Here is a 21,262-nt window from a genome sequence, read left to right as displayed (position 1 = left end):
TGACCCAACCTGGGACAAACCAGAGGGGGTCATTTCAGCTCCAAAGTTCCTACGGTTTGGGCTGAAGCTGTTGGGGCTCATTATCAGTGTCTCCTCTAGCCCTCAAGTTCCCTCCCTCCACCTCCTGCAGGAGTGGATTCCCTGGGAACTCTGACCTCCTCATACTGAACTCTGCCTTCTAGCCATCTGCCCAGAGCCCCCAGCCTTGGAGAAACACGGACTGCAACACTGAATATAACGCATACAGTAGCACTCAGGGTTAATTTTGTCGTTCAGACTGTAAGCGCTTAGAGGAACGGCGGATGTGGAAATAAATGTTGTTTGAGATATACTCTGAAAATACGGTTTTCCTTAGCAATTGTCAAGTAAGTTTTTTTAGTAATGAATTTGTAAAGTACAAATACATACACGTTGCAGTCCTCTTTATTAACAAGAAGAGATGGTTCTCTCGTATTTTATGTATGATGCTCAGCTCTGGGGTTCCCTGATGGACAGGAGGTGAGGTAGCCTGGGGACAGTGAGATGGTTTCTTTCCTGTAGGGCTCAGCCAGCCAGGAAAAATGCCAATTAAGGCAAAGCTGTCTGCGAGGAATCATTTCAGTTGTCACGTTAACCCCACGACCTGGGGATCACAAGCTGGGTACTATCTCCCCCACTCTCCAGGTAAACCGGGCCCCTTTAATTGGCATCCGTTCCTTTGGGTCGTGGTGACCCTCACCTAGTAATGTTGAACTTTGCAGGGTTGACGAAAAAGCCAAATGAAGCCTGCAGTCTGTCTGCCTGTCTGAGAACCCTAAGCGAGCCAGAGATGGGAGAAGGTGGGAATGGGTGCCCCCATGTGAATGGGTTAGGAGATGCCTAGAATATACCTTCACCAGGAGCCAACAGCACATGCTCGTATAGAATCCGCATCGTCCCCAGGGCCAGACAAAATGCAACCAACTACCTTGGAGAATCGTGGTGTTTTGTCGCTAATTGCCTTTTTCAGATGTTTTCACTACTAAATTATTGCCTATGCTATTATCGATTACATTTATCATTGTTACAGATAGCTGGCTGGGTGCAGGGGACAGGAGTGTGTGCGCCCATCCCTGCTGGCCTGCCAACAGAACCGGCGGTAAGAGTCCTAACTGTGCAAGGACCACGGCCCCTTTGGGGCATAGTGATGCAGAGGATTTGGGGGGTGGTGGCTGGCTGGTCCCAGGGCCTTGGGAGTGAGGCAGGGGTGCTTGCCCTCACTGGCTGGGGCACTGGGAATAGTCATGGGATACTAGTTGGTGTCTGTCCATTTGTCTAAGCTGACCCTGGAGGGGCTCCGGTTCCTCAAGGAGCAGAGGTGAGTGAGAAAATGCAAAAGCAGAGACGCCTGTTTGGGAAATGGAAAGGAAGGGTTTTAGAGATAGTTAGGGAGAAAGCCTTTCGCTGTCACCCTTCGCTGTCACCCTTCGCCGTCACCCTCTCTCCAAGCCCCTCTGCCAATATAGGGATGGTCAGGAGGGAATTGAAGGCCAGGTCAAGGCAGGGGCAACGGCGGCTGATCTGATCACTTGCTTTTCTGCAGCGACAGGAGAAATGCCAAGGTCCCGAGATGTGGTACATGATTTATCTTTTGAATTCTTCCGTCAGCTCAGAAGGCAGCTGTAATTTTTGCCATGTACCGATGAAGTAATCCAAAGCTCAGAACTTCCAAGAAGTCCACAGTGACCCGGCCACAGGTGGATGAGCTAAGACTAGAACGCAGGCTAAGGGATTGTCCCCCAGCAAGTGCCTCTTGCTGTTGAAGCCACAGAAGGGTTCGTACTCCTGAATGAGACTCTGGACTCAATAACGTCCCGAGGAACAAGGTTCCGCAGCCCCAAAAGTGTGTCTCCTCTTGGCTGCCTCCCAGACATCCGCTGTTGCCCCGCTGAGCCACTGGCTGCCGGCCACCTTGCTGGGGAACCCCCCCCCCGCCCCCGGTCACAGAGAGTGCAGGGAGCTCTCTGTGCCTGGGAAACCACCCGTCAAAGCACCTTGTTTCAGGGTTTCTCTATCCTGGCGCTCGGGTCCCAGCAGGCCGGGAGGCAGGGTGGAGGGGTGCTGGCCGTAACAACTCAATGGCTTCAAGAGGCAGTCAAGCAACACGGCAAGAGTGTGGTCTTCGGGGTAGGTAGACCCATATTCTGGCTCTGCCATCTGTGGGGAAGGATTTTTGGAGCAAGCGGTCCTTGGGACACTCCGACGTTGTCTGCCTCTCCTCGTCGGGTGGCCCCAGTGGACTAGGACATCCAGGGCATTGACCCTGCCCAGACGGCCCTGGGAGACACCGTCCAGCAGATGTCTCTCTGGTGCGGTGTGGCGTGGCTGCACTCTGATAGCCAGTGGTGCATTCTAAGAACGTGTGACCAGGGAGAACCCTCTCCCTCGTGCGCTTCAGGCAAGTGATCCCGGAAGGGCCCCGCCAAGAACAGGGCAGCCAGGGCGGCGGGCACAAGGCCACTGCAATAGCACCGAGCATTGCAACGCATGCTGTGGGAAGCTTTGTGAACTCGGCCAGGGCCGTTCTTTGGTGATAACACCATTTTTAGAACACTTCATGTCTTCAGTGGGTATCATTTTAGCAGTTTACGTACTAATATTTTCTATTTCCTTTATTATCTCTCATGCTGATCACCCCCCCCCCCCGACCCCGCACCTTCATTACCTGCTCTGATTTGATAGCTGGTAGTAATTTGAAAATACATGATAATCCTTCACCGCCGTTGGTCAATCGACGGAATCTGAGAGCAGGCCAGGATTTTGTCACAAGCCTAAGGGGTTTCTTATTAAATACACTAGAAGAACCGTATCTGTAATCTACCCCGTGACATCGTGGAACTTGAAGACATCCTGGTGTGCTGTCCTCTCCGTCCCCATCAGAGCAGGGCTCAGAGCCCAGCCCTGCCCAACATGACCACCAGTGGCTTTAATCCCGGCACCCGAAACCGACTCTGGACTCACATCTCCCACAGGGTGCTGCTCAGCTTATTTCCAAAATCTCAGACAGTTCCCGCCTCCAGGGGAGATCCTGGCCAAATGCTCCTGTCACCTGCGCCCACCTGCCTGGAATGGGCCATTGTGATGCATCGCCATTCATCCTGCCCAAATGGTGACGGCCAACACGTAGAGGCTGGGCACGGAGGAGTTCCCTTGTTCAGTCCTCACGGCAACCCAGTGAGGTTTCCTTCCCATCTTACACATGGGGAAAGTGCAGCACAGGGAGGTTAAGTTAGAAGCCCAAGGCCACAGAGCCTGTAAATGACAGAGCTGGGGCTTAAACCCGGCCCTGGCTCCAGAGCCTATGTGCTACAAGGCTGTGCCATACTGTTTCACCCTCACAGAGCACCTTGGTGAAACCTCTCCTGAGCGCCCTGCCCCTCACCCGCCGCTCTGACCCTGAATGGCACTGCCTTTCCGGACCACTCAGCTGAGTGTGACACTTGACTCTATAGCATCTTGCTTCATTTTCAAGTTCTGGTCTTAACTGGGTATATGGATGATCACCTTTGAAAGGTGAGGGCCAGAGAGCTGCCTCCCTGTCCTTTCTAGGGCCACTCAGGGTCTGGCCACTTCTGCCCTTGCTGGTTAGGTATCACCTATCATGGCCCCTCCGATTGCAGGGAATTTCTCCTCCCAGGGCCCCACCCATCCTCTCCTGGCTCCCTCCACATGAGGCTCACTTGGCCTGGGCCTTTCAACCCAGCATGGACTCAGGCTCTGGGTTGGCTGACGCCCAGGCTCTCTCCTCTGCCTGGGTCTGCAAAGAGTTCACCGCCATGTTATTGGAAAAACTTCTAAGAGCTGGAGGCCAGGTTCACTCAGAGGGTGCACCACGGGAGTGGGGTGGAGGGAGGGCAGAGATGGTGTAGGGATGCACCCCTCAGCAGAGAACCCCGACAGAAGAGGGTGGGGAGGAGGAGCCTCCGAGTTGAGAACCCCAGAGCTGGATATGCATGGGGCCAGCTACGGGGCCCATTGCCCCAAGGCCCAAGCACCCCTTAGCTCCATCTTTGCATTCACTCATTTGTTTCCCAGCTTTCCCGGGCCAGGTGGGTCACCCCCAGCGTTACCTTGAAGCAACCTCCTGGCCTACAGACAGGGAAACCATTGTCACCTGCCCAGCTCTCCCTGCAGTGCACCCTAGGGTACCCTCCTTCTGGTCACTCACCCTCCTCTCAACTCATGCCCCGCCCCCCTCCCCAGGCCACCTCTGTGCCCAGGCATCACAAGCAGGGACCAAAGTCGCTTGGTTGAAGTAGTTCTAGCACGGATGTCCCCATTCCCACATGAACCGCCCCGTGCTCTGCCCAGAGTTATTTATTCTGCCTTATTGCCACGCCACCATTAGAAATGTGGGTTGGTGAGCCCCCTCTTCCAAAGACGGAAGCCCCGCAGAGGGGGTAACTTGGCAGCCAGTGTTTTCTACACCTTGATGTGAATTAGCACAAAAAACTGGCTATCTCCTAATAACTGGGTCAGATCATCTGAAAGAGAGGACAAGGTGAGAGTTTTTGCAGGGGTGCTAAGAGATGGGGGCTGTGGGGTGACTTGGGCACACAGAATAATTCCAGTTGGGCAGACCCCAGGAGGTAGAGGAATTTGAACTTTGAAAGGAGAGCACGGAAGTACCAGGGAAAAAAAAGTTTACAGTAAATGCCTGTTTCACTGCCCTCCACAAAAATTGCCAAAATGGAGTGATGACAAGCTAGGGGTCGAAGACACTCAGGGAGGCTTCATAACTGGTCCTTGTCACCTGGTCAAAAGCTCACAGCTTAGGCAGTCAATATTCTTAGTGTGGAGTTCACCGAGGGGACACACGCACGCCCGCGCGCGCGCACGCACACACACACACACACACACACACACACACACACACAGGCATGCACACACACAGTCCAAAGGAAAATACAGCAATGCCCAGAAATCTGCCTCAAACATGTGTCCCCAACCAAGGAGGCCTTGCCGATCAGTGGGAGGTGGCAGACCAAGCCTGCTTCCTTTTATTGCAACTTCTACCCTTCTAGAATTTCTCCTTCTCTGCAGGTCCAGACCACAGAGACATTAATCCCTATTCAAATGAGCCTTCAAGGTTCTTCATTAGAAAACAAAACAAAACAAAACAAAAATCTCTCAAAACACCCTAAAGCAGGGCTCTCATGTCCTAGCGTTGTCATCGGTGTGTGCATTCACCCGCAAGGGAGGGAGAGGGCTCTGGGCCTCACCTGGCCTCTCTTGTTAGAAGGCAGAAATGCGACCCTTCCTTCCCTCCTCCGCCTGCTCCCCCACCCTGCAACAGCTTTCATAAACAGTGATTATTTCAGTCTTGGAGCACAGCTGTCCTGTGAATTGTCCAGTCAGGGTTACGGGGTGGGAGCCACGGGCTGGAGCACGGAGCTCAGATCTCGGAGGAAAGCAGCCCTCCCCTCCCCTCCTCCGCCTGCCAGGCTCCGTGCAGGTGGGAGTTGAGGAGGAGGGCACGTCTTTGGCTGAGCCCCTGGGATGACAGAAGCATTTTCCCAGCAGCCGGATGAGGGCAGAGCCTCAGCGCGGGGAGGGCTGGGAGGCAGAGCTCGTACACAGGGCTGGAGGTGGGGTCGCCCTACCTACGTGCCAGGAATTTGGGCCTCTCCAAAACGCTGCCGCATCCAAATCAAGGAGCCCTGAAATTGCCCCTCCGGCGATCAGCCTCAGGCTGCCTGTCTGGTTAAGATGTGCTGGCCTACTGAGGACCAAGATGGAGTGGCAGTCAATCTGGTACCTATAGGGGGTATTTGGGAAATGTTGGTTAAGTGAATGGATAAGTGAGTGAAGGACACGCTGGGCCATTAGACATAGTAGTAGAAATAGGGGAGGAAAATCCTGGGTGCTTCAAGGCAAGCGGGTAGGATGCCATCACGGGGGTTGGGAGAAGAAAGGGATGCTGGGTAGAATTCTGCCATGTCACAGCTGTGCACTCCACCAGCCAGGGTAGCCTGGGCCCCTATGGAGCACGACTCCATTAGCAAGCAGCTATCAACTCCTCCTCCTATACCCCCCTCTGAGAAGTTGAGACAATGGTCCTCTGAGAAGGTGATGCTCAGAATTGTCATAGATGAACGTCAGGAACCATCTACTCGAGGGCCCTCTGAATTTTTCTTCAGCCGCAGAAGCCGCCTGGTACAAATAAAATTTTGTGCAAGACGAGACACACACACACAACTGTTTTTGGATCAGTGCAGTGAATCCCTTTGAAGAACACCAATCTAGTCCCGTTTCTCATTTTGAAAACGGAAACCCAGGCCCAGAAAGGCCAAACTGTGTTCTCAGCCTCCATCATAAACATCTTTCCTACAACTGGTTTCCTCTTCAGTACTTCCTGGGTGGGGCCCGGGGCACCTGTAATCTGTTCAAAGGTTTCATAGGCGATCACCTCTAATCAGGTTTCGGGGCTGCTGCATTACGCACTGGTTTGAAGGGGAGGGGCAAATTCGTAGCAGAGCCTGACCCAAGCTGCTCCTGGGGTCATACCGGCCAAAGTCCATGACAGTGACTTCCCAGAAGTTACAGGAATGAATTTCTGGTACTGAGGCTTGCTTGTATTGAACACGGTGCCCCAGGATGGCCACTGACCAGCACGGCAGTTATGTTCTGGGGAACAGGTAATTTTTTGTAATCTTTGGCAGTCATTCAAACTAGGTGAGTTTCTCCATCTCTCTCAGCTCAAATGTATCTTTGTTCAGAGTGTTACCCCAGCCAGTCCCACAGGTATGAAGATGGGATAAAATTATTTCATCACGGAGCTGAAGCCCCAGTGTGAAATGGAGCGCTAAGCCACACCAAGCAACTGTGAATGAATCTGTGGGCCTTGCTGGTGGTTCAGGGCCCCAGCAAGCAAGCAAGAAGGCAGCCTTGCATCGCCTGGTTAAGATGTCAGAGCTCTCCAACTTTCTTTGTGGTCCCAAAGGGGTCATCCAATGGAGTAAAAATGTCAGGATCTTGGTTATGTCTCCATTCAAAGCCCCAAACATTGAATAGCTTGTCCACATTCACTTCCATTAGGTCAATTTCTTCCCTTCCCAAGGCCTGGCTTTCCCATCAGCAGCTGTAGCTGGAGAGAGTGGGGCTGAGGTAGCCGACCCCACCGCCAGCTCTCTGGAGCATTCGAGCATTCTCTTTGGGAAAGAGAATGAGAGCACCAAGCCCCGTGTCATACTGTGGGACCCTGAACTGTTCTACCGAAACATACAGGGAAAACCGGAAGTGAATCCAGACACGCAGAGGAAACCCCAACCATGCAGGACAATCCGGAAGTCGAAATGGCTCTCACTGTAAGAATGGCAAACGAATGTGACTGAGCTAAATCCAGAAAACTTCCTGGGTGGTGCTTCTTTGAGCACATAAACCCTTAGAAGGTATGACGGCTACAATAAAAAAAGGCAGATACTACCAACAAGCGTTGGCAAAGATGTGGAGAAGAGTCTGGGATTGTCACGTACTGCTGGTGGGAATGTAAAGTGGGGCAGCCGCTGGGAAAATCGGTCTGGCAGTTTCCCAGAAGGTAAAACGTGGAGATACCGTATGACCCAGCACTTCCACGGCCAGGTAAACACCGGAGAGAAATGCTAACCTAGGTCCACACAAAACCTCGTGCGCAGATGTTCGCGTTGGCATTCTTTACAAGAGCTGAACGCGGAAACGCGCACCCACCCCTGATGAATACAGAAATAAAATGTGGTATATCCCCCCATAAGGAATATCATTCACAAACACAAAGGAATAAAGCACGGATACGTACTACAAATGGATGGACCTTGAAAACATTACGCAAAGAGAAAGAAGCCAGTCATGAAGGGTCACATACTATACGATCCCGTTGATAGGAAATGTCCAGAGTAGGCAAATCTGTTTAGAGACAAGAAGTAGATTGTTGGTGACCTAGAACTGGGGAGTTGAGGCCAAATGAGGAGTGACCGCTAACGGGTACAGAGTTCTTTTGTGCACGATGAAAATGTTCCAGAATTGATTGCGGTGATGGTTGTACATACGTGAATATACTAAAAGCCAGTGAATTCTATACCTTTAAACGAGTGAATTGTGTGGTACATTAATTATAACTTAATAAAGGTGTTATTGTTAAGAACTTAGAAAGTTTCCCATCATTTAAGCTCTGCTTAACGGATGCATCCTCCGCTAGACTTCCCTAAGGCCTGACTTCCCTAAGGCTTAAGGAAGGCCGGTGTCAACACAAACTGGCATCACGGTCACCTCTCCCGTGGTCTTTACCTGTAACTTCACAAAGACCAACGGGCCGACCTGTTAACTCCAGAAACCACTGAACAGTAACAGAATCGTCAGCCAGAATCCATAGCCAAGAAAGCAAGAGCCCTGGGCGTATGAGTGTGCCAAGTTCGGCTCTATGACATCATGTGGGTGGGTCACGTGTACATTTGCTTCTGGTTTGTATCTAATTTGAAAACGCCGACATAGACTGTGTACTCTATTATTAGGCAACTTTTCCAGTTTGGAGTCTCAGTGTTGTTTCACTCAGTTTGTTCAGAGAATGAACTCACTTCTCCACCGATGAGGAACATCCCGCCCCAGGGTGCTGCCCTAGGACGGGCAGGCTTCGGTCCTGCCAGCTTCTCTATTCTGCGCTCCACGTGGACAGGAGCCAGGCCACCACTGGGGGAGAGCTCTTAACCCGCAGGGGAAGCTTCCTTCTCCCTAGCCGGCCTCCTGCATGGCATGGCGGAGGGGGCGCAGGGGTGACTACGAGCGGGTAGGGGGCCGAGTTGACTTGCTCTCCCAGGCAAGGCCCCGATGGAGGGGCGGGGGGGGTCTGCCAAAGGAACAAAAGGGAGTTCGACGGAAAGACGGCCCACATTCCTCTTTTTCCAAACACAGGCTCAAGATGTGCAGAGGGAAAGTTAAATTATGTGGCAATTTTCAAAGTCATCCACTGAAGATAAACTCTCCCTTCAAAGGAATTACTCATCTCACTCCATCATGATACCTCAGGGTCTATCAGTATTCAAATTTATTAAGCAATGACATGGAGAACGCATTGTTTAAAGGCCCCGTTTCATCACCCCCATTCCCCAAGCTATTTTTTTTTTTTTTGCTAAGTCATGAGAAGTCCAGCAAGTGAAAAATCAAAACAAAAATGAACGTGCACACACACACACACACACACACACACACACACACACAGATGGGGGGAAAAAATCCTTCGTGGAAGCTGCTGTGAGGCAGGCAGCTTCAGAAAGGAAAAACACAATCTCTGACTAATATGAAGGAGACTCCAAATTGCCCTTGGCAACCATCTCTCAACCCCAGATTCCCCTCCCTCTATTCATCTCTGAAGTTCCCAGCCAAAGGAAAATAAACTGAACAGCTCTGTCCCTGGCCCAACCTGTAGGGCTGCACGGCTGAGAAAGAGCTAAGCAAACAAACATCCCCATGCAATTATACACCTGTGTAATTGCTGCAAACAGGACAGCCAGTTGGGCGCTCGCCGCGCTTTCCAGGCTGATAATCTCAACATCGGGAGAAAATGCCTATATTCAGGCACCGTGACATCAAAAGGGAACGCAATATGGTTTCGTGACCCCAAACACAAGAGATTAAGAAAAAGCAGGTGCGGGGGTGGGGGTGGGGGTGTGTGTGGTGGGGGCGGGGTGCTGGGGAGGAATAAGGAAAACGCCATCGAAACTGTCCCTCCCGGAAGTCAGTTCTAGAGAAGGAAGGCCCCGGAACATCACTCAGGTGGGCTTAGCTTCCAGGCAAGATTTATCAGTTCACCTTCCTCACAAAAGTGATAGTTAATTTTAGAGGTAGTTATCTTACGCCTGTTACATCGTTGAAGATGGAAGGAGAGTTAAGAGGCCAAATGTCCTAGGAATATTTATGGCCGCTCTGTCTCAAAGATTCATCTGACACCATTTTATGAGGACGGATATGTCAGGTCGGCTCAATGGAGATGGACAGGAACAGCAGGAAATGGCACTGAAGTGGAGACACGAGCAGGTGGTCTTTACAGCTGAGCCCTGAAATGCCCTGGAAGGCTAGTGCAAGCCGCCGTGAGGATTACGGATGGCCGAGAGACGCGGGGTCCAGTGCTGGCTTTGCTACCAAGTCCCGCGAACTTGGACAAGCCTCCCCGGTGGTCGGATGAAGGTCAGAGAGCTGGAACTCCAGACCTGTGGGTGTGGAAAGCGCCACCCCGGCCACAGAGCAACAGCTGATGCATCAGGAGGGCGATGTTCTGGGGCATTCCCAGCCTGGCTGGCCCTGCTCCAGAGAGGGGCCAGCCCTCCTGGAGGCTGCACAGGGTTCTTGTCATCTCCAGCTGGGATGTGCCAAATCTAAAAGCTCATCTCAGAACTGGAACCCACAACCGTAAGCTGATAATCTGAGCCACGGGGGGTTCCAATAGCTTCCTGGATACTGTGTGCACCCCACAGTGTCCTCTTGAGCCAGGGATGAGTTCCTGTGACTGCAGCCTGGGGACAGCTCATCATTCCAACTTCCCACCCATCCTCTTCACCCAGGCTTCCTGCCGCTTCTCCTTCAGGGCAGTGCTTCTGGAACACCTTGCCACACACTGTCGCATTTCATCCACTCAATACCCGCTGAAGGATGTACTGTTGCTATATTCCCACTGGATAGAGCCCAGGGACCGGGTGGGGACTTCAGCTACTAATGTATGCCCAGCACTTAGCAGGGTGCCTGGAATCACACATTAGACAAGACAGTCATAGTTGAATAAATGATTGACTGACAGAGTGGAAAGAAACCGAGGTTCAAAACAGTTAATATTGTGTGTAACACTTACATACTATTTCGTATTGTGCTGTAATTATATCAGGGGGATTCCTGGGGCACCTGGGTGGCTCAGTCGGTTAAGCATCCGACTTAGGCTCAGGGCATGCTCTCATGGTTCGTGAGTTTGAACCATGTCGGGCTCTGTGCTGACAGCTCGGAGCCTGGAGCCTGCTTTGGATTCTGTCTCTGTCCCTCTGCCCCTCCCCTTCTCGCTCTCTGTCTCTCTGTTTCTGTCTCAAATATAAAAAAATAAAATAAAACTTATGTCAAGGTGATTCCCGTCTCCCCAACTAGAGTATAAGATTCTAAAGGATGTGCACTGTAACAGGCAGCTTTGATTCCCGGCTCTGTCACTTATAAGCTGGACAGCTCACTTAACCCCTTTAAGCCTCAGTTTCCTCATCTGCAAAGTGGGGCTGGTGATTCATAGCCGACAGCTTCCGTGGATCACAGTAGATAATGTGTGCCAAGCACAGTCTGGCACCTGGTCTCTCAATGCCCCGTCCCTTTCCTTCCTGCCTGCACCCTCTCTGGTTTATCTCCCAGCACGGACATGACAAGATAGGCCTAAAGCTCTGTGACCTCCAGGCCTTTGCTCTTCTGGTGTTCCTCCTTACCAGGTCCTGCCCCAATACCACTTCTGATCTGCAGCCTTTCTTGACATCACTGGCTGCCAAAATGCCTGTGCTCAGATCCCAGAGTGGCTCTCCTAGAGTCTGTTGAGGACAGTCTACTTGCTACCCAGGTTCGCTATTCTTTGCAACCCTCATCTCTCTGTGCTGGCCACCCCTCAGTGGTGGCTCAGGCCTGAGTCTTGTCTGTGTCTCCCCAAGGTCTCGGGGGGGGGGGGGGCGGGGCTTGGTGTGATCCAAATCTCCCAATCTCATGAAGTCCTGGAACCTAGGCTGGTGGCCTCAGGGCCCAAGCGGCACTGGGGTCCTATGGTTCTGGGCAAGGAGCACTGGACTCTGCTGGTCCCCTGGGACTCAGTCCCTCCTCGCCGTAAACTGGGGGTGCTAAAGATACTGCCCCTAGTGGTACTCTTCCCCCCCCCCCCCCAAGCACTAGCCCTAAGAGACAGAGACCCCAGCCGTTTTGGGGAGGGTGGCTTTCTTCTCCCTTTCAGTCCAGGTTGGGCCTTAAGGGCAAGAGGGTCAACCAGGGCAGCCAGGTTACTTACTGTCCTTTCCTGGAGATCTATCCAGAGGAGGTTCCTGACCCTTGTCATCCCCCCAGAACATCACTGGGTGGAGTGGAGCTTAAACTTGAATCCAGCAGGGCCATCCCCTCCCCTCCCACAAAATCTTCAATCAAATCTGGAGAAAACTGCCCGATTGTCTCAACCACTTCCTTCCCATTTTCAAAATTCTGCATTTAGAGGGATTGGAAGGGTTATGCCCACAGCCTGCCAATGAGTCCTCGGGATTCATTAATAACAAGGGTTAAAAGAAAGAGCGCAGTCGTCCCCTGCCCCACCTGCCCGCAGCCAGGAAAACACAAGCCAGAAACTGGGGCAACCGCACCGGGCGCCCCCCGTCCCCCCCCCCTCCCCCGGAGCGCTCACCACAGGCACGAGAAAACCGCCCCCACTCGGGATGCTCCGCGCTGGGCTCTTTGCGGAGTGCTTCCCTGGCCCCGCCGCGCCCACTGCAGGGAACCGGGCGCTACGGCGGGCGCCGCGCACGCGGGCGCCGGCAGGGGTGGGGGCGCGCGGGGCCGCTCCCTTCCGGTCTCCAGGCCCACCTGAGGCTCCAGGAGCTTCGAGACCCCGGCTGGACTCAACGGGCCCGGAGGGAGTTGTCCCGTCCACCGTGCCCAGGTCGGAGCGCAGGGAAGGATCCCCCGCCCACCCAGCTCTGCCAGCGGCTCCCGCCCAAGGATCGAGACGCGACCCTCTCCAGCTTGCAACGGCGACTCCTGCCAGTCCTCCCCTTTAATTTCTGCCCCCCGTCCGGCCCTCGACTTCTGCCCCGAGTTGCCTCTGCTTTTGCCCCTCGTCCCCCAAACCCAAGTTTTGCATCTGACCCTGGGGAAGCCCGAGGTTTTTTGGAGGGAGGGAATTTAAACGATCCGCGTCTGTCCGCCACTCCCTTCCGGAGCGGCCCTCGCGCCTCGCTGTCCCCTCTCCCCGCTACCAAAGGCTGCCCGCGAGGGCCGCGGGCACGGAGCAAGCCAGGAGAGTTGCTCTACAGAGTTCCAGACTCTCTTCTGCGTCCGGCCGGGAGGGACGCGGCCGCGCGCCCCGCCGGTAGCCTAGGAGCCCCGGCCCCCGTGTCCCCGGCGCGCTCGGCCGGCCCGAAGCGGGTTTGAAATTGCTGCCGTTGCCGCCACTCCCATCCGGCCGGTCGGAGCCCACGCCCGGGGCCAGGGGGTCCCCGCGGCGCCCCGAAGGGCTCCCCGCTTACCTCCCTCCGCCGCCCCGCCGCCCCCTGCCGGGCCCCGTTCCCCGCCGCCCGGGCCGGGTCGCCGCACACCCACCTGGCCGCCCCGGGGGCGCCGCGCTCGTGCCCGGGCCGTGTCCTGAGCGCCGCCTGGGTCCCGGGCTGGGGATCCACGCGGCAGCGCTGCTCAGGGGAGCCTGCCGCGGCCGGCGGGAGGTTGTCATTGATTCGCGCTGGGCGAGTTAAGCCATTCCAGGAGTGGTTTTGAAGAGAGCACTCCCACCCCTCCCTCCAACCAAAGTATTTGGCAGGCAGCCCCTGCCGTCCACCTGTACTGCTAAGCGCGGGACAAGGACCAACTTCACTAGTGGCGCTTTATGCTTCACTTTAGAGCACGCAAACGAAGCTCTTTCCTAAAGGTAAAGCAGATATAAAAGTAGGGGTGGTAGAGGATTCCTCAACCCCCCCCCCTCCCCGCCTCTCTCCTGGTCTCCTGTTATTTCTTCTTCCCTCTGAATGTTTCACAAAATGCCTTCCCATTTTTCTCAAACCAGGGCAGCCTTTTATTATTATTGTTTTACTCAGTTCTGTGTGTCTCTTGTTTTTAAAGGCGATTTTACTTCCATTTGCCTGAAACCTGAGCCCAATAAAATTACCAGAATTACGTCTTCTGCTCAAAGGGTCTTGAACGTAACTTCACCAAATCAAACACTGCACTGCAAGCATTCAAGGGGCATATAAAACAGAGGGAAGTGCAAGAAGGAAGCACAGAACGGCAGCTCCCTCCACCAGGGTGTCCACCTGGGTTTGGCCCAGGTGGAGTCAAGGGGCCTGCGCGGGGGCACCCGCGGACAGGGCTCACCCACAGCAAACATATCTGACAGGCTTTCCATTGCTTTGTCTCCATTCGAAGCCTGACTCAGAAATGCCAACCGGAGATCCAACAGTCCGCATGTGGGGTGGGCCAACCACCAATCACAGGGAGGTGTGGCTACAGCACCCTCTCCCAAGCTGCTCCTTAAAGCCACATGCTACACCCTTTTTGAAAACTGCCAGTGGGGAGGCTCCTGGCTCTGTCATCCCTCTTTCCCCTGCAACTGTCCTTCACCTGGGGGAAATCTTCGTTAACCCCTTGGTACCTAGGCTGGCAGTTCTCAGAAACATGGGAGGAGCCAAGGGGAGCTCTTCTTCCCTGGTGATCAGCATCTCCGCGTGCCATGGAGAAGCCCCACAAACCAAAGGAGACCAATGGGGGTCCTGGCCCTCTGTGGCCTCTGCCCCTCTTCCAAGGCCAGGCCACTAGCCTTAAAGTACCCCAGAGTCAAAGGTAAATCCCAAAGGTCCGTCAGTCCATGAAGGTCAAGAACACTAGGAAGATGGTTCCGACTAAAATATCTCCTCCAACAGGTGCCCCCTGCCTGAAATTCCAGTGTTAGTGATTCATTCCTTTGTGAGCCACGCCCTGCACAAAGCCTGTACCAGGCAGGCAAAACTGCTTCGGGAGGGCAGGAAGGGTCTCTCCCTGTGGTTCTAAAACTGTAAATACCCATGGGCAAGGGCATGGATGAGTCTGTCAGTCCCTGCTTGCTGTGGTGGGAGGGCCATGGATGGTGTGTGAGGCAACAGAGGGTCTCAGAGCCAGGGAGGTGTGGAGTAGGGTGGGGAGGGGGTGCTAAATCAGGGAATCAGTCACTGAAGTTCAGAAGGGGAAGCACTTAACCAGGGCAGGTGGACAGTTTCCAAGACTGGATGACTCCATAGCTTTTTATCAAAAACCACGTACTCCCGGAACACCCAAGCCAAAGAACGAAAAGGCAGATCCCTTTGTCCACAGAGTCACTAATTAAATATCCAATCATGTGTAACTCCATACTCCACTCCCAGACCCGGTAGGTAAAAGTGCCACCACATGACCTGGACGGAATCAGTATCAGTCCAGAAGCGTTTGTCGTGCACCCACAGGGGTTTGCCTCAATGCCCTGGGCAGAGGTGGGGTGGGGTGGGTGCCGTGGGGTGGGCCTCACGTCTGGTGGGGAGATAAAGCACCGAGGGTTGGCCAGTGTGGGGCAGGGCCCGTAGCGCATTGTGCGGGGTCCATCAAGACAGGGTGCTAATTTTGCACAGCAGACAAGGAGCTGAGAATAGTCAGGAAGACAGGGATCATCTGGAGAGGGCTCCAGGAGGTAGGCTAGACGGCTCTGGAAGTGTGTGCTACCGTGAGCAGGAAGGCATGTCAGGTGCGGGAATGAAGGCCTGGGGAGTGGGCAGCTGGCCTGGGTGAGAAGGCTGTCGAGGTGGGTACAGCAGCAGGTCGGGGTCTGTGTGATGGACCCAGTTTATAGGTGCAGCTTCTGGCTGAAAGAGAGCGCAGGGCAGGGACTGCTTTCAGGGGAGGGAGGGAGGGAGGACTGGAGCACGTCTTTCAAACCCAGCTGGAGCTGGATGTAGGCAGAGGGGTGGTGGAGGGAGGCTGCCAGGAGGGGTGGGGGAGAGCTGTGGTGCCTAGCCCAGCCTGCCCCCAGGCGGCCCCTCCTAGCAGGGCTCCAGCCCCAACCCGAAGGAGTGTCTGAGTAGGCCAGTGGGTGGTGCCAGGGCCGAGGATACTGCGGCCAAGAGCCTGGGGGGGAGGGCTGGCCACTCTCCAGCCCACCGGCTGGGCCCCCGCAGTGGACAGTGAATGTCATCCCTCCCCCCAGCCCTCCTCCTTAATCACTGTCTGTGTGTGCCCAGTTGGGACACACCCTTCGGAAGGGCTCTGGGCAAAAAGTGGAGAGCCCTACCCCTTGGCCCCTCCAGCCTTGCCTCCTTGTTCTCAGTCTCCGTGCCAGGTGCCTCTTGGGAACAGAAACATAAAGGCGTCTCTCTCGGAGGGGTGGGGTGGGGTGGGGGAAGGGACCGAGGAGGCGACCAAAGCCACCCACAGAAGGGGCTCTGGGCTGGCCGGACTCTAGATCTGTTATTGTGCATTTCCTTTTGGGATGTGGCTTCTTCCTGGGCCCTCTGTGGACCCCTCCCTCTCGCTCCCCGCCCCCCACTCCTCTCTCCAGTCTTTCCCACCCCCACCCCTCTTCCTGGGTCAGGTCGGTCAGAACTCTTGGAAACAGGCTGGCTTACAGACACCTTGCTTTTCACATCTGCCTCCAAACCCACAACTCTCTCTTGTTCCAGGGAGGGTGAGCGCTCCTTCTTCAACCACCCAGCATGGCTCAGAGGGCTAAACAGAAGCCCAGTGAGCGAACCCGCTACTGTCTTAACTTGAAACTTCAGTGATGCCTGGTCATCAGCGGTGACGTAAGCACACAGACGGCTTCTGAATGAGCGTGCACACACACAGGCTATGTTTGCACACATGTACAGAGAGGTGGGTACAGAGATGAGCCGTACTACCTAGAACTAGAGATAACACATATCTATTGAGGGTCTACCCCCGACTACAACCCTGCAACCGCACCAAGAGACAGATCCTCTCATACCCCGCCTCCCCCCCCCCCTTCCTTCTGATGAGGAAATAGGCTCAGAGATGTCTTGCCACTTGGTCAAGGTCACAGGACTTGATAAATTGTAACATCGGGCGTGATACCGGAGTCTTGGAGCTCTGGTGCCCAGGGGCGCTGGGGTGGCTCAGTGGGTTAAGTGTCTGACTCTTGATTTTGGCTCAGGTCATGATCTCAGGGGTTTGTGAGTTCGAGCCCTGAGTCGGATGGACTCCCAGCTGACAGTGCAGAGCTTGCTTGGGATTTTCTCTCTCCCTCTCTCTCTCTGCCCCTCCCCTGCTCATGCACTCACTCTCTCTCTCTCTCTCTCTCTCTCTCAAAATAAACTTAAAAAAAAAAAAAAAGAATTCTGGCACCCAAAGGCTGCTTCTGGGGCTCAGCTCTGGCTCTTTGTCTAGCTCCTACAGCCGATTCTCTTAGGAGTGGTTTGCTTTGCTGATGTGTACCTCAGTTTCTCCAGCTGCTGATGACTCTCACCAAACCAGGAGGCTATTATTAGCCAGGAGGAGGCTGAGATGGAGGGTGGACTAGTAAAAAGCACCAGAGCAAGTCTTCCCTAGAGAATTTGCACAGCAATGGTTTTGAGTGTTACTCAGACGGGAAACTCAGAGCCACCCTTGCTGCCTCCCCGTCCCTCCCAGCCTGCACCCCACCCCTGCCAATCCATCCATCCACAAGTTTATCTCCAAAATAGATCTTAAATCCACTCTCTTCCTGCCACCTCCTCCACCACTGCCCTCTGCTGGGCCACCATCCCTTCTGGCCTTGACCTCTGCAGAGACCGCCTAAGTGGCCCTCCTGCTCCCTTTCCTGTCCTGCTCCTTCAGCCCAGGGCCACAAGGCTGCCCGTGTAATCTTCTTAAAACGTGCATCTGGTCACATCACAGGACACTTCAAGTGCAGTCCAAACTGCTCGCCACAGCCCCTGAGGCTCAGCAAAATTCCTGCTTCTCACTCCAAGCTCACCCGTGCCTTCTGCCCCCATCCTCTGGTTGAGTTCTTTGTCCTTCCTGTTGTGGGACTTTGCATGTGTGGATTCCTTGGCCTGACATACTCTCCCCCTATGCCAGGTCTTAACAGAAACATTACCTCCAGGGCGCCCGGGGGGCTCAATCAGTTGAGTGTCTGACTCTTGATTTCGGCTCAGGTCATGATCTCACGGTTTGTGGGTTTGAGCCCTGCATCAGGCTCTGTGAGGACAGCATGGAGCCTGCTTGGGATTCTCTGTCCCCCGCTCTCTCTGCCCCTCCCCTCCTCGTGGTCAGGTCTCTCTTTCTCTCTGTCTCTCTCAAAACTAAATAAACATTAAAAAAACAAAGGAAAAAAAGAAACATCACCTCCTCAGGCAAGCCTTCCTTGACCACCACAGATAAAGTAGAAACGTCCCTCACCATCATCTATTTCAGACCTTTGATCAAAGCACTCATGCAACGTGCATATTTTTATTTAACTGCTTGCTTACACGGAATTATTTTTTGACTGTCCCTCCCACTAGAATAGAAGCTGCTTGTGGGCAGGGACCTCGTGTGTCTTTTTCACTGCGTGTACCTGAGACACGATAGGCCCCTGGCAAACACGCGCGAGGCAAAGATTTGTTGAGAGAGCCTCAGATCTGGGAGACAGGCAGAACGGATCTAGTTCTGGATCTGTGCCCTCGAGGATGTCACATGGCCGCCCAGATCCTCTGCTTCCTCCTCTGTCAATGGAGGCCATGGATGAGATGGTGACCCAGAGCCTTTCGAGGGCTGGTGCTCTGCAGCTGGGTGGGCCTTCACTCTCCAAGAAACTGCAAGCACCGTTAAATAGACAAGAAGAGAAACTTGGCCATGCTGTACCTTGGATGGCTTTGAGAAGGCTCTGCTTCTGTTGTCCGTCCTGCTGACACTTTAGACAAGTCAGTTTGTGAGGACTTAGCCTGCTCAGGGCCGTGACTGGCCACCATCCCCACAGCACACCCTGCCGCGCAAGCATGGAAACTGGGGCTCGTCCAGAGAAAGCAGTTACCTCGGAGAGAACCAGCACTAAGTCAGGGCAGATTTTATCTAGGGCTTTCCGTCCCAGCAGTCATGTTCCCCCCAGCGCCCCAGGTCTGAGGCCTGACCTCTGAGGATGTCACCTTGTGTGGGTGCAATGCTTTAACTCCCAGTGGCTTTCTACTGGGCCTTGCTACTTGGCCTTCTTCGCAACAACCCGGGAGGGCAGACCGAGGAAACTGAGACGCAGACCAAAAAAGTGAGTGAGTGGCAGAAAGGAGACCTTTGAAATCAAGGAAGAAGAACTCTAGTGACATTAATATTCTTTATATTATATAAATATAATTTGTAATTCATATATTATATACGAATATGCGACTTTAAGAGAATATTAATATATATGAAATATATTTGAAAAAAAAAATGAAGTTCTCCCATATTAGAGAAAATTCGTGAAACAGAGGAGAGAGGGTCCCTCATAATCATACCACACTAGACAGGGTGGATACTTGTAGCATTAGAGCAGGTTAGGGCAGTTAGTCTGGGTCTTAGTGTCCCTCGCCCTCACTCCCCCTCTCTCTCTCCCCCTCCTTCGCTCCCCCTGCCTCTCTCCCCCTCTCCCCTTCTGGTTCACTCACCAGAGTGAACACTGACTCCATCCAACGTCCCACTTTGCACTTCTCAGGTGCTCCACAAATGTTTACTTAAATGTTGAGGCAAACTGAGAGAAAACTCAACCTAGCCGGCTGGGGCAAGAGGAAGAGGTTGCACTTCAGGGGTGCCAGCCTCGGTCTAGGTGGCCCTGTGGCTTCCCAGTTCCAATGACAAGCCAAGTCCTCACTATTCCGAGCTCCCTGCTCACAGTTACATGCCGATTTAAATAACAATCCGTAGCTGTTTAGCATCAGGAACAGAGAAGGAGCCTCGCACATTGGATCTCGGCTCTGCGCTGACAGCCCTTTCTGTGGTCACAAAGGTTATCCAAGTCTGCCGGTTGCCAATGCGACACATTTTTCTGCCACCGTGTTTTGGGAGGGGGGCAGACCCAGTCATCCAGAACCTACTGGCAGTGGGCCAGGCTCCTTGACCAAACTCTCCCCCTCTTGGAGCACGCAGAGGAGGTCCGGAGAAGCAGAGCTGTGGCCGTCTGGCCTTCGGCTGCCCTGTCCTTTGGGAGCTGGAAGGTGAGAGTGGGGCCCAGAAGGGAGGCTCGGATACTTGGAGCTGCCTCCTGCTTCTCAGGTGTGCTGAAAGACCAGCCAGAGCTTGCCCTGACCCCGGGCCCTTGGAGGGGAGGTGCTGGCTGAACACGGGGTCCCGGAAGTGCTCCCTCCGGGGAAGCTAGGGGAAAGTACCCCACCTGGCTGGGACTCTGGGCAGGGCTCAGAGTCTGGCCGGCTGTACAATAGACAGAGCGAGTGGCCGGGTCCCAGCCAGCTGCCGCTCACAGCCCCAGGGCCCCAGGGCTGCCAGGGCCTCGCCCTCCTCTCGGATTGTGGATTGTATTGGGTGACGCAGTTAGGCACCCACGGTGGGGGGAGGAGAAAGTGCCAAGAGCCTCCAGGGCTCTGGGTGACTGGGCCTGTCACCTCAGAGCTGGGAGCCTTGGGGAGGAGGAGGGCTCAGCCAGGACCTGGCCAAGGGGGCAGCGGAGGGAAAGGGGGCAGCATTACCTGACAGGGGAGGCAGGTTCCTCCTCCCTTCTCCCTCCTCCCTCCCACCCTCCCTCCCCCCTCCCACCCTCCCTCCCTCTCTCCTCCCTTCCTCTCCCAGGTCTGTAGTAATTGCCTGTTTGTGCCCCACCCCCACTACTCCAGGCTTTGGCTATAAAGTGGTGAACACGTCAAGATCTCCCCATCCTCATGGAGCTGACCTTCTAGTAGGAAAGACAATGCCTAGACAACCATCTGCCAGGAAGTCAGGTGGGTGAGGCCGCAGTCACTGCCCCCAACCCTGAGAAGCGGGGAGAGCCGGGACTGCACCCCATGCAGAGTGAGGACACGGAGTGAAGGCAGGGGTGACTTACCAAGACCAACCCAGGAGAAGTGGTGGGGCTGCTATGCACTCAGTGCTCAGTACTCAGTGCTCCCAGCACTCTCCCTCTTCCCTAGCACGGCCACCGAACAGACCTATCTGCAAAGCAAAACTCTGTGCCCCTAGGGATACCATTTTTTAAAGGAGGTGTTTATACCCAGAAAACTAAAAAACAAAAATCAACTAAACTAAGAAGCTCAGGCTAGGCAAAGAGCTAACTCCACGGTGTGAAATGACACTCCTGAGACAGGAGCCTGCGGGTCTAGACAGCCTGGGGAGCTGAGGGCCAGGCAACACTGGCCGCAAACTCTGGCCTTGACCCAAGTTCTCTTTAGTGACCCTGGCGAAAGCTGGCCTGTCCCTCCTGGGTCCCCGCAGATGTGTGAGGGCCCCATCACCCAACCGCGCTGTTGGTACCCTTTGGGCATCACAAATACACCCTGGCGGCCCATGTGTCCCTTCACAGCGGTCTGACCAGGAAGAGAAAAGGCAGTGTCGGGTATGAGGAAGATGTGGGCAGGACCACGTGTGTGCATGCAGGTGTGTGTGTGCAGGGGTG

The 21,262-nt window shown here is 54.3% G+C and overlaps 1 protein-coding gene across 5 annotated transcripts in view; it reads right to left on the bottom strand.

Moving 5' to 3' along the window:
* The window catches only part of ZBTB7C (zinc finger and BTB domain containing 7C), a 350,116-nt gene that overhangs the window by 94,676 nt on the left and 234,178 nt on the right, over window positions 1-21,262 (bottom strand). Inside the window, exon 1 of one of the 5 annotated variants that reach the window (XM_058692177.1) lies at window positions 13,300-13,591. The exons of 3 other annotated variants lie outside the window; for them this stretch is intronic. The gene's annotated coding sequence lies outside the window, so the exon portion shown is untranslated. Of the gene's footprint in view, window positions 1-12,385; window positions 12,494-13,299; window positions 13,592-21,262 lie in introns of those variants that run through there. One more of the 5 variants, XM_058692178.1, reaches the window with a different exon arrangement.

The sequence above is a fragment of the Neofelis nebulosa genome, chromosome 11 (genome assembly GCF_028018385.1).
Source record: "Neofelis nebulosa isolate mNeoNeb1 chromosome 11, mNeoNeb1.pri, whole genome shotgun sequence".
In the NCBI taxonomy this organism is placed as follows: domain Eukaryota; kingdom Metazoa; phylum Chordata; class Mammalia; order Carnivora; family Felidae; genus Neofelis; species Neofelis nebulosa.
Note: the sequence above shows the minus strand (reverse complement) of the source record. Positions and strands in the feature narration are given on the sequence as shown.